We start from the raw sequence: 13,455 nt of genomic DNA on the forward strand, positions 1-13,455 counted from the left end.
TCCATGTAGAATTGTATTTCTTCAGCCTCTTTGAAGTTATGTGTGGCCACATGCCATGTTTGGCCAACAAAATGTGAATGAAAGTGATGTGTACCATTTCCAGGTGAAGTTTTAAAGGCCAGTGTGTGATTCAGGGCATTCTCTCCCCTCTGCTCAGGTCATGTCAAGGTACATGTCAAGATCAATCCTCCATCAGTCAATGTCACTGAAGAACTGTGACAAGCAGAGCCTCCCTTCTGACTGGCATTGGGAATGAAGCAAGAACAAGAAATAAGTTTTTGCCTTTGGGAGAACGCTCTTTACAACCTAGAGGGGTGGGGTGGGGTGGGGTGGGGTGGGTGAGAGGGAGGTTCAAGAGCAAGGCAACATATGTATATTTATGGCTGATTCACTTTGTTGTAAACAACATTGTAAAGCAATTATCCTCCAATTAAAAATAAATTTTTAAAAAGGCAAAAAAAAAAAAAGGAATCTTTGTTGCACTGAGTTCATTAAATGTGGGGGTTCTCTGTTATTCCTGCTAGAAACCTAGCTTATCCTGACCAATACAGAGACGACTGTACTTTTTCTCAGAAGAGTAGTGATCAGAAAAATAAGTACCTATGAGTCAGCCATCACTTCACAGTTTTAAGAAAAAAAAAGGCTAAAAGCAAAGGAGACCAAGAATCTTACTCCTATAACTCTGCATTGAACAGCAAGTCAGCAGATGATTTCTTTGGTGGCCTCCAGTGAACCATGAGTCCTTGGGTAGACCTGGCATAGACCGCTTCAATCCTGACTTTGGGATTCACTATTTGACTGGCTTTGGCCAATAGTACACTAACGGATGGCTTCCAGGTGGCTTAATATTAAAGAATCCACCTGCCAATGCAGGAGACGCAAGAGCTCGGGTTTGATGCCTGGCTTGGGAAGACCCCTGGAGTAGAAAATGGCAACCTACTCCAGTATTCTTGCCTGGGAAATCCCATGGACAGAGGCGCCTGCAGGCTACAGTCCATGGGGTCACAAAGAGTTGGCTATGACTGAGCATGATGCACACTAATGGGCATGATGAAAACAGATGTTTGCACATGGAGTCTGTTCACTTGGAGTGTTTGTCCTCAGGAGACTCTCTCACATAACCCAGTGACCATGTGGTGAGAAGCCCAACCTAGCCTTGTAGAGAGGCCGTGTGGAGCGCCATCAAGACCTTGGCTGATAGCTCCAAGTGAGTTCCTAGCAAGCATCAATTTGCCAGCATACGAATGAGGATTCTTGGAACTGGATCTTTTAGCCATAATTAAGCTGCCAGAACCGCTGTCATGTGAAGCAGAAAGGAACTGTCCCATCAGGTCCCGTTCATATTTCAGAGTTATATAAGCAAACAAAATGACTCTTGTTGTTTTAAGACACTAAGGGTTTGGAGTGATAATTGAAACAATAAATGCTTTTGTATGGGAGGTAGTTGAAAAATTAAAAGTAAGAAATTATTTTGTGTATTAGTAATTTCCATGTTCTTTAGTAAAAAAAAAAACAAAAAACTTTAGCATTACAGAGCCAAGATCACAAGCTCTGAAACAGGCCACATTTGTGTTAAAACTCAGACTCTGTCATTTACTAGCTAGATAATCATAGGCCAAAAAACCAATCTGTGAACTTAAGTTTCTTCTTTCACACAGCAAGCATTGAAAGAATTACCTCCCAAGTTTATTGGGAAGACTAGAGACGGAGAAGGCAATGGCACCCCACTCCAGTACTCTTGCCTGGAAAATCCCATGGACAGAGGAGCCTGATAGGCTGCAGTCCATGGGGTCGCTAAGAGTCGGACACAACTGAGCGACTTCACTTTCACGACTTCACTTTCACTTTTCACTTTCATGCAGTGGAGAAGGAAACGGCAACCCACTCCAGTGTTCCTGCCTGGAGAATCCTAGGGATGGGGAGCCTGGTGGCTGCCGTGTCTGGGGTCACACAGAGTCGGACACGACTGAAGTGACTTAGCAGTAGCAGAGACAACTATTACACATAAAGTACTGGAAACAAAGTCTGCACTCAACAAACAAATGGTAATACTGTTGTTACCATTTTGTATAATTAGTAATCATTCAACTGTTTTTGGAGCATCAGTTATGTGACAAGCATATGATGGGTGGCAAGGATACAAAGATAAGCATATCCCTACTCTGTACTTTCTGAGATCTTATAGTATATTAACTGCATTAAGTTCATCAGAAGAAAGCCACAAGTTTAGTGAAAGTGAAAGTGTTAGTTGCTCAGTCGTGTCTGACTCTTTGCAATCCCATGGACTGTAACCAGCCAGGATCCTCTGTCCATGGGATTCTCCAGGCAAGAATATTGGAGTCGGTTGCCATTCCCTTCTCCAGGGGATCTTCTCCACCCAGAGAGAGAACCTGGGTTTCCCGCATTGCAGGCAGATTCTTTACCATCTGAGCCACTAGAGAAGCCCACAAGTTTAATACGCAGGTCTATCAAGGAAACCTTATTGAAATGCATAGTCTGGGAGAGTTTCCCTGATAAACATTTAAAGTGAGTCCAAAAAAGATAATAAGGAGGTATTAGGCAGGTGAAGAATGCTCAACAGATTGTTATGGATGGAGGAAAAGCAGTATGAGACTGAAGGAGGAGAAGACTTGTACATTCCTAGAGCTGAAAGAAGGCTGCTGTGGTTTACTCAGCAAGTAGGTGGGGCATATAATAAGAGACTAAGATATATGCCTTTTTCATAATAGCTAGCATAGAACACCTATCCTGAGAGGCTAGGCATACATTACTATAGCCATGCTGTTACCAATTGCGAACAATGTGCAAATACTACCTAGGAAATAGAAATTAATGACCTATGAAGCAAATAATTTCCAAAATGTGGTCCGCAGGTTTGTGCCATGCCATGAATAATAAATTTTAGTGCCTGGAGGTGCGGCAAGAAAAATAGGACAATGTAGAGAACTTTAATAAATTCATTCGATTTTGAATTTTATAATTGTGTCCTTATTAGTTTTTTGTGAAATAATAGTGATGATAGTCAATTTTATTTTCAATGTCTTTACCCAGAAAAATCAAAAGGGAGCAATTCTACTGCACCCCCAAAACTACTTTCATCTGACTTTGGGGTATCTTCTTGTGGTCTGTGAAATATACAAGTCTAGGAACAACTGACTTAAAAGGTAACAGTATCTAGATTGCTTTTTACCTTAAACAATTGACTATTTTGTAAGAGGCAATAGTATAGAACAACCAGAAGTAGAGCCTCCTGCATCCTCAAGCAGAAACTCATGAATCTTTGTTTGAAATTTTTGCTTATTAAAAAAAAGGTAATACATCAGGTTCTGAAAATTCGTATTCACATTCACACACATATAATATTCTTTATGTAGGAAATGCATTGAGGAAACAGCACTGTAATTTTTCCATGAAATATAAATGCCAAACTCATACATAATTTATATAACATAAAACCAACAGACCATGCAGGTTTGGTGTTTAATTATGATCCCTTGGTTCTTCCTGATGAGCACCATTAATCAGTCCAATCAGTGTCTAAAATGTCATATTTCTGTCTACAAATAAACACCTAACTGGAGGTATTAAAATATTTAATTGAAATGCGCTTTTGTACAAAGTACTTCTCAGCCTAAATGTAATAACTGGAATTTAAAAGCAAATAACCAAATGATTGACAAAACAATAATAATTTTTTTCTGAGATTTTTCAAGATATATGGGAAAGTATAATTTTAAGCATCTTGACCTTTTGCTCAAGTAAAACTTCCTCCTGTTTAATTAGTTCATGATTCCTTTTTAAAGACAACCTCTAAAGTTGCTACTTTAATACCGATAAACCTAGAAGGGACTTTTGTGCTTTAATGTAATTGTGTATTAGAATACTCAACCTGCTGGATATCCAAAAGCTAGAACAATCTCTCGATGGCTGCACACTTTCTAATGCCCCAAGAACCCCTCCATGTTTTCAAAGAGAAATAAAGTCGACTGATAAGATAGGCTGTAAGCATTGAGGCTTAAGGTTCTTTTTTTCCTTTACAAATCTCATTCTACAGCGGCTCTATCACATCACCATAACAACACAAAACTATGGAACATTTTCAAATGGCTTGAAGGGGAATTTTCTCCATGGAGGCAACAAACATTTATAAAGTAAACACTACCATTTGTTTCCTCAAAAGTAGACTGAAAACCTGATTTTGGCTCTGCTCCTATCACCCTAGACACAGCCTTGTCATTTGTTACCATCTCCATGGTCTCCTCTCTAGTAGCAGAACAAGCTCAACCAGAGGCTTCTTCCAGTCTCGCCCAGCACGTTCCTCACGGCAGAGCCAACTCCCATCAATCACTGCTCACTCTCAATTATCTCTGCCCTGTAATCCCTCTGGACAGGAAACTTCAATATTGTGCTGGATTCCAGTCTGCCATACAAATATCATCTGGTAATTTCACCCATAAATATGCTTCAACTGCCAGTCGTTTATAAATTCAAAACGAAGCACCACTACTACCATTGCTCCTTGTTTCCTAATAGTTCTATTCACTTTATATCCTTACTGAACATTTGCAGGATAAATGGATAGACATCAATATAGCACAGTGGTTAACAGCATGATCTTTAAGTTTGAATTAAGTCAGAGTCCTAGCTTCAAGATCTATTAGCTGTCAAACTTTGGACAAGCTATTTAGACTCTCTAAACCTTGTGCTCTTCATCCATAAACCATAGATGTTAGTACCTATCTTAAATGTTTCTTGTTAGGATCATGGCAGGACAGCTATCTAACACAAAAGAAGGGTCTAAGAGATGTTTGTTTTTGTAATCACTGTTTATTTCATTCACTCATCAACTATTTTCTGAGCACTTACTATGTTCCTGGCATCCTCCAAAGGTTGAGTAATGAGTGGTGAATAAAAGAGACATGGTCTTTGTACCCTATGCAGCTTACACCTTAGTGGGAGAGAAGCACAATAAACAAACCAGTATCTAATTATTCAATACAAACAACAAAGGCCTGAGAGGAAAACAGGTGCTGTAATAGAGGACACCAGAGAAAGAGGGAGGGAGTAATCGGGAAGGGCTTCCTGGATAACGTTATCATTAAACTGTGACCTGAAAGATGAGGAAAATACCCAGTGGAGAGTGGAAAAAGGCAGAAGACAGAGGCTGAGTGAGAAAGCATTACTAAGTAGACTGTGGGTCTCAAGCTTGTTTATTAGGAAGTGCTGACCAGACTGAAAGATTTTCAGAAGCCAGAAAATGCAGAATCTTGTAGGACATGAGAAGAAACTTGGCTTTTACTCTAAGTTCAGTGGGAACATTGAGAAGGGTTGTTTTTTTTTTTAACTTAATACAGAAAGTTTAATTTTATTTTTATTATTTATTTGGCTGCACTGGATCTTAGTTGTAGCACGTGAGATCTTCACTGGGTCACTCAGGATCGTTGGTTACAGCGCACGGACTCTCTAGCTGCTGCCCATGGGCTCAGTAGTTGTGGCGAGCAGGCTCAGTTGCTCTGTGGCATGTGGGATCTTAGTTCCCTGACCAGGGATCAAAATCGCATCCCCTCCATTGCAAGACAGATTTTTAACCACTGAACCACAGGGCTTTCTGGGTGGCTAAGCTGTAAGAAATCCGCCTGCCAATGCAGGAGACACAGACTCAATCTCTGGGTTGGGAAGATGCCCTGGAGAAGGAAATGGCAATCCACTCCAGTATTCTTACCTGGGAAATCCTACAGAGAGAGGAGCCTGGTGAGCTACAGTTCATGGGGTTGCCAAGAGTTGGACACAACTTAGCAACTGAACAACCACTGAGAAGTTTTAAGGAGGAGAGTGGCATAATCTGATTTCTGCTTTTAGGAAATTACTCTGGTTATCATGTGATCATTTGGAAAAATGCAAAAGAAGTGGATGGGGACAAGTTAGGAAGCTGTTGGAATAGTCCAGGAAGGAGATGATGGTGACTTAGGCTTAGGTGCCTAAGGTGCCAAGGTGCCAGTAAAATCAAATCTCACCATGATATTGAGTAGAGGAGGGAAGTGTTGTGGTTGACTTTAATTTCTTCTTGTTTGTTTTGGTCCTATAACTATCACCAGCCAGGCTTTAGGCTCCCAAAAGAAGGGGCTGCAGAATAATAATTTTAGATGTTCACATTAAATATTTTCTTATAATTATTCGGTTATTCTCTAGCAATCTTGTCAAAAGACTACTCAATACATTTTCCCATTTACATCAGTACTCCCCAAATTCTGCAGTAAGACTGAGGAAAGAGTAAAAATGCTTCATCATCATGAAAACTTTACAGCACCAAGCTCAGATGCTAGTAATCTGTGAAGCCTTGTTTTCATATCATCTAATGCAAGAAAAATTACTGAGCCTCCCCTATATGAAATTTGTTTTTTCCTTTACCTGGAAGCTTTAAGGATTCTCTACATGACTTAATTTGCTTCAAATTTATACATGCCTACTTTCATTCCCTTGTAAACAACACCAACAGATGGTATGGAATATTTGGTTGCAGAATAATTAAGCCTGAATTTGGTGAGAACTCAAAGATTAAAGTTATTCTTAGCAAAACAAGCAATCCACTGCCAGGACTGTAAAGCATTTAATAATTTATATCAAAAGAACACCTAAGGAAGCACCCCAAGTGACTTGCAGATCTGAGTTTAAAACCATATACACCTGAAATAAGAACCCGTGTACGCTCACCCACAAACACTATCTTGATGCCATAAAAGAGGTGAGTGACTTCATCTTTCTGCCTGTCAGGCATTTGATTCTGAAACTAATCTCAATCACCATTTGATGTATACTCCATCAAAATGCAGGCCGACAAGTTATGTAACATGTTCTGGCTATTTAAATATCCTAATGGGATTTTGAACTGTGGTGATGCTTTTGAACTGTGGTGTTGGAGAAGACTCTTGAGTCCCTTGGACTGCAAGGAGATCCACCTAGTCCACCCTAAAGGAAATCAGTCCTGAATATTCATTGGAAGGATTGATGCTGAAGCTGGAAACGCCAATACTTTAGCCACCTGATGCAAAAAAAAACTGACTCATTTGAAAAGACCCTGATGTTGGGAAAGATTGAAGGCAGGAGGAGAAGGGGACGACAGAGGATGAGATGGTTGGATGGTATCACCGACTCAATGGACATGAGTTGGAGTAAACTCCGGGAGTTGGCAATGGACAGGGAGGCCCGGTGTGCTGCAGTCCATGTGGTCACAAAGAGTCAGACATGACTGAGCAACTGAACTAAACTGCACTGAATGGGATTTTTCTCAAAAAGTGGGAGCAAGGCAATTCTACTCCTCCTATGTCCAGAAAACAGTGAACAGAAGGATATGCTCTGTGTGTGCTCAGTCACACCCAACTTTTTGCTGCACAATGGAGTGTAGCCCACCAGGCTCCTCTGTCCTTGGAATTTTACAGGCAAGAACACTAGTGGGTTGCCATTTCCTTCTCTGGGGATCTTTCCAACCCAGGGATCAAACCCTTGTCTCTTGATTCTCCTGCATTGGCAGGTGGATTCTTTACCATTGGCGCCATCTGGGAAGCCCTTAATAGAAGGATACTTGAGAAAATATCACAGGGTCATTTCTCTGTCCCATAGCTCAGCAGGTTGCAGTTTGGAACAACCAAAGAGACAATTCATCCTATCTGTTTTAGTCCCAGAATTATCTTTTTAAAAAAATTTTTATATCTAAAATCAGAAAACTGAGCCTTAAAGTAATTCAACCCAGATTAGGCCATTTTGATAGCAGAGAAGAGAAAATAAAAACACTGAAGAAAGCACAGTGTGTTGTCTGGAAAGATGAGATGTGGGTGTGGAACCAGACTAAGGGCAGCAACACAGAATGATGAAGCATTTGAAGAGAAGATGGAATGGGAGAATTCCAGAATTCCAAAGCAAAGTTTTATCTAATAATTAAAATGGCATCCACCAGTTATCGAGCACATGCCAAGGGCCAGGCACTGAACTAGACACTTCATGAATCTTATCTCTAATTCTTGCAGTAATGCTACAAAGCAGGTCTCCCATTTTTGATAAGGAATCAAATCTTCAGAAGGTTATACACCAGGCTTAACATTCCTATAAGGGTTTCCCTGGTGGCTCTGATAGTAAAGAATCCCTGGGTTGGAAAGATCCCCCAGAGAAGAGAATGGCTACCCACTCCAGTATTCTTGCCTGGAGAATGTTTTTTTTTAATATATTTAAATATTTTTTAAATCCCAGGGAGTTAAGGGACTAAGAAACTAACACTTTCACTTAACAATCCTGCGGTGCCAGGATTTGATATTACACCTATCCCTCTGGCTGCCCGATAGGGTTGTTCAACCTACACAGCTGTATACAATGGCCTGGTTAAAGCCCAACTCTTTCCACAAAACATTTAAGTTTTTTTTAATAATTTTATTTATTTATTTTTGGCTGTGCTGGGTCTTCGGTGCTGTGAAGGCTTTTATCTACTTACGGGCTAGTTGGGGCTACTCTTCATTGCAGTGCTCAGGCTTCCCGTTGTGGTGGCTTCTCTTGTGGTGGAACACAAGCTGTAGGGCACACCACCTTCATTCAGTACAGCTCCCTGGCTCTAGAGCACAGGCTCAGTAGTGGTGGAGCACAGGCTCAGTTGTTCCATGGCATATGGGATCTTCCTGGATCAGGGATCGAACATGTGTCTCCTACACTGGCAGGTGGACTCTTTTATCACTGAGCCACGAGGGAAGACTTTGATTAAGTTTTAAACAGTGAGCCCTAAGCTCAAAGCTGAAGTCCTAAGGTGAATTTGACAAGCAAGCATTTTCATGGAAGGAAAACCATACTGACACATTTTCAGAAATATGGCAGAGTAGTTCAGGGAAACCTTGAAAGGGAGACCAAGGTGACTCCCTGGAATTTAAAAAAATATTTAAATATATTTATTTTTTAAATATTTTTAAAATATAGATTTAAATATATATATATAAGTATTCTAGATTCTGGGTGATATATTTTTAAATTTTTTATTTACTTATTTATTTTGGCTGTGCTGGGTCTTCATTGCTGTTCAGACTTTTCTCTATTTGCGGTGAATGGGGGGCTGCTATGTAGTAGCAGTGTTTCTGCAACATAGTTGCAAGGCAGTTGTAGTGGGTTTCTCACTGCTGCAGCTTCTCTTGTTGTGGAGCAAGGGCTCTAGGGCACGTGGGCTCAGTAGTTGTGGTTCCTGGGCTATAGAGGACAGGCTCAATAGTTATGGCTCAGGCACATGAGTTTAGTTGCTTTGCCACATGTGGGATCTTCCTGGATCAGGGACTGAACCCGTGTCTCCTGCATTGTTTCTATACCACTGAGCCAGGAGGGAAGCCTTGGGTGATCTATTTTGAGCAAAAGGACCAGACAGAGAGAAGAGGCTGCAGAACTACACATGGTGGCTGGCTTTATGAAGAGTGTGCCAGATGCCATCCATGGTCCTCTAATATCCACCACTTCTTTCTCTTAGGAACAGAACCCCATAGCTCAGGGACTTCTTTCTTTTAGCAACAGAACCCCATAGTTTAGGGACTTCCTTGTTGACTCAGACAGTAAAGAATCTGCCTGCAATGCAGGAGACCCAAGTTTAATCCCTGGGTTGGGTAGATCCCCTGGAGAAGGGAATGGCTACACACTCCAGTATTCATGCCAGTACAATCCCATGGACAGAGAAGCCTGGAGGGCTACAGTCCATGGGGTCACAAAGAGTCAGACATGACTGAGTGACTAACACTCAAACTCAAACTCCCCCTACTTTTATCTAGGTTTGGCTGTTTGGCTAGATACTTTCCCAGCCTCCTTGACAGCTAGCTTCCAAACAATGGAATTTTCGGTTGAATTTTCGGTTGACATCTGTCAAATTAAAAACAAATCTGGATTTTAGTCAAAAGGATTATTGTGAAAGTGCTGGGAAGGGATGACTGCAATGGGAGAAAAGAGAACTACTACAACGGGGAGAGCATTCTGACTGCACGAACTGCACGTGTCAGGCAAAACAGGTTTCTTCCACCAAGAGGAGGAAATCTAGGCTAAAAAGAACCAGGCATAGGATAGTGGATGGAACGGTGGCAAAGTCAGACAGTAGATCAAAGAATGTTTCACTCTGAGCCCAGCTTGTTTTTGGGGAGACATTTAAGGAGGGATTGTACCCGAGTTCAGACTGAAGGCAGATCAAATTTCAAGGGGCACAAGGGAAGGAGAAAATCTTAACCAAAGCTTGGTTAATAAATATTTTGTTCCCAGTGATCAGTGGAGACAAAACAGTTCAGTTAATCAGTTAGGAAGCAAAGAATGGGAATGTGGAGAGTCAGTGTCTGGTCTTGTAATACACAAACAAGAGAGGCCTCCTTGAATTCTTACCTAAACCATGGGTAAGGGGGGTTCTTTGCAGTAAGCTGTTTCTCAGAACAGAAAGAGGAGGGATTTATTTAACCATCACTGGTTTCCAGAATCCCAGGGCTCTGGTAAAGTTTGGCACGGTCATAATCTTAAGAGGAATCTGTACTTCCTCTTTGGCCTGTTAGGGGTAGGAGCTTCAATTTGGTGATGATGAGTCACCCTCAAGGAGGGTATAACCTGAGATGGGAGGAACCTGGGTGCCTGCATGGTTTTATGGAACAAAGCTGTCGACTTGCCCTGGTCAGCTCACCTACTTTTGGACTATTGGGAAAGAGAGAAATAAGTTTCCTTCTAGTTTGCCATGTTTTATTTTCAAGTCTCCTACTTAGAGCCACTTTGCCAGTACTCTCATGAATAAAAACAACCCCTGCAAACAAGAAATTTTTATGTTTTTGATACCACAGGCACCCTGTAAGCATCATCTTCAAATATGAGTTAATATTAAACACAGAGCTCCCTTGCCAGTATTCATATTCTCATTAATCTATGAACGCCGGAAGCATCAAATGCTCAATTTTACTCTTCTTTTTCTATGTCATACAGGAAAAGAATTCTGTTTCAGTTCCTGAAATGAACAAAAAACTTTCCATTCACATAGCAATGGAACATTACAAAAGACACACTTATTTTGGACTAAATAATATATGTCAAAATGAGTTTTTGTGGTATTGTGGGGCTTTTTGAAAGCAGCTTAAAATGACATAATGTTCTACCATTTGATTCAAATGGCCTTTAAGTCAGTAATACACTCCTTTATTGGAAATGTAGACATGGGAAGATATGGAAGTTTGACCAAGAGTGTTTAAAAGAACAAACTAATCACGATCAACCACATACTACTCTATGTCAGACATAGTAAGGTACCTGTTAAAGGTTGTTCCCAAAGGGAGCAGACATGTGATATGCCTTGCTAACTAAACAATTACATGTATGCCTGCTGTTAGTGGAACAGCTCCTCAAATTCCAAAGGTCTTTCCTTTCTTAAATTTCTCAAACAGGCCTAATAACATAAATAAGAGTTATTGATTAGTCTAGGTTCCTCTAGTGAAAAAATAGTCCAACATCAAAACTGCCTAGGAAGGCTGTTTGTTCAACTTAATCTAAATAAAGAATTGGTTAAGAGTAATCACTGCAGGCTCTTTGATTCACTGGATCATTGAATTCACTGTCTCAGTTGAGTTCTTAATGATTTTCAAATACATTTTGGAGAAGTTACCTATCCTAGTGAAAAATGAGCCTTTATGGTTTTAATTTTCTGCATCTCCTCTGTATTTTGTGTGCAACCTTAAAATGTTGTGAAATTATTCCAAATATTTACTGTCTATTCTTTCCCTTTTTAAAAAGGCCCAAGAAGAGACATGAGACATAAAGCCAAATTTATGTCATTTTTCACCTAAGTAACTCAGAGTTTCAAAAGCATTCTTTCCTCTCCCAAATCACCTCTTCCCCTAGTGGCTTCTGCAAAGTTCTACTTAAATGCATAAGCTCCCCACTGGGGACATTATCAATTAAGAACTTCTCTCTGCTCCAGGCCTTTAACTTTGAAGTAATTCAACAATCTTTTACATATTAAAAACAATCTCACTTCCAGAAGCCTTGGTGTTTCTCGCTGATGCAAGAAAAGAGAAAAGGTCATCTTTTTTGTATAGTGGTACCAACAAAGGAGAAGAGCACTAAGCCCTAAAGAATTCACTGCAACTTTTTTCTTTTTCGTTTAAGCTTAAAACCTTACCTATCATTACAAAGCAAAACAGAAATGTACCTGTCATTAGACTAAATTTGCTGATAAATAAGTACTCTTCTGCTTTTGAAAATCCTTTACAAAGAAGATTAACAAAAGCAGTTCCTACAAGGTAATTATTATACTGATACATGCTTTTACTTTTTAAAACAAACCGATTTCCCATGTTCTTACTTTGAGGGGATAATGCTAAAGTCCACAAGAAGAAATCTTGTGGAAATGAGGACATAACCTGAGTTAGACATATTCCAGCGTTTTTCTCAGATGTTCCAGGTCCTTTCTTAAATACTGTGGATTCGGTACGTAATAAGAAATGCAACTGAGTCGAGGACAGTTGGAAGTTCCTCTGTATGTGTTGTTCAAAAAATAATAATTTTGTAAGTCTACGTGACAAAACTGTACAGTTGTTCGGCTATTGTTAACAGCATTCTCTCCAGCAGTTGTCTAAGAGAGCATGACGTAGTAGATACTCAACGAACAATTACTGAATTGAAAGGATGGTTGACCTGTAACAAAGCTTGCATATATTCCTTGGTTTAAAATACCTGCTCTTTTAAACAAACGGACTCTCAAAAAAAGTGGATACAAAATTGATTTTTAAATTACTGAGTTCCTACAAAGGAGTGTTTCTACCTACAAAATACGTCAATGGGATGTGAACACTTCCAATTAGCTGCAACCATTGGACAAGTTTTCTTACCTCTCAGAGTTCACTGTTTTCCTGGATGCTCAGGAGGCCACAGCTAGCCCTCGCGATAATTTCCGGTAGGGGTGTCTCCCGGCTCTGCTGCTTGGGGGCGGGGCCTGCAGAGGGCGGGGCTGGCAGAGGTGGGCCGGCCGGGGCGGAGCTTGTGTGTGCGTGCGCGCGCCGGCCTGCAGACTCTGTGGTCAGGGGACTGTAGCCCTTAGTCTCCTCTGTCCATGGGATTCTCCAGGTAAGAATACTAGAGTGAGTTGCCATCTCCTCCTCTAGGGGATCTTCCTGACCCAGGGAGAGAACCCGCATCTCTAGCGTCCGCAGATTCTTTAAAACTAGAGCCACCAGGGAAGGCCAGCGTTGGAGCTTGCCTGGTGGAATTGATAGCGCTAAGGCGAGGCTCCTGGCCGAAGTGAGTTGGAAAGTCTTGGGGTGAAGAGCCTTGACCAAATGTTCAGTTTTGAAAATTTCTCTAGTTTAGCCTGCGACACATGATTAGAGTCAACAATTTGAAGTGGCCAGCTCACTTGATGCATTCTAATGAACCTCTTGAAAGCTTTAACGTTCGGAGACCTGATCATGAAACCCTGTGGGATAAATT

This window comes from Bubalus bubalis, chromosome 4 (assembly GCF_019923935.1).
Source record: "Bubalus bubalis isolate 160015118507 breed Murrah chromosome 4, NDDB_SH_1, whole genome shotgun sequence".
Taxonomy (NCBI): domain Eukaryota; kingdom Metazoa; phylum Chordata; class Mammalia; order Artiodactyla; family Bovidae; genus Bubalus; species Bubalus bubalis.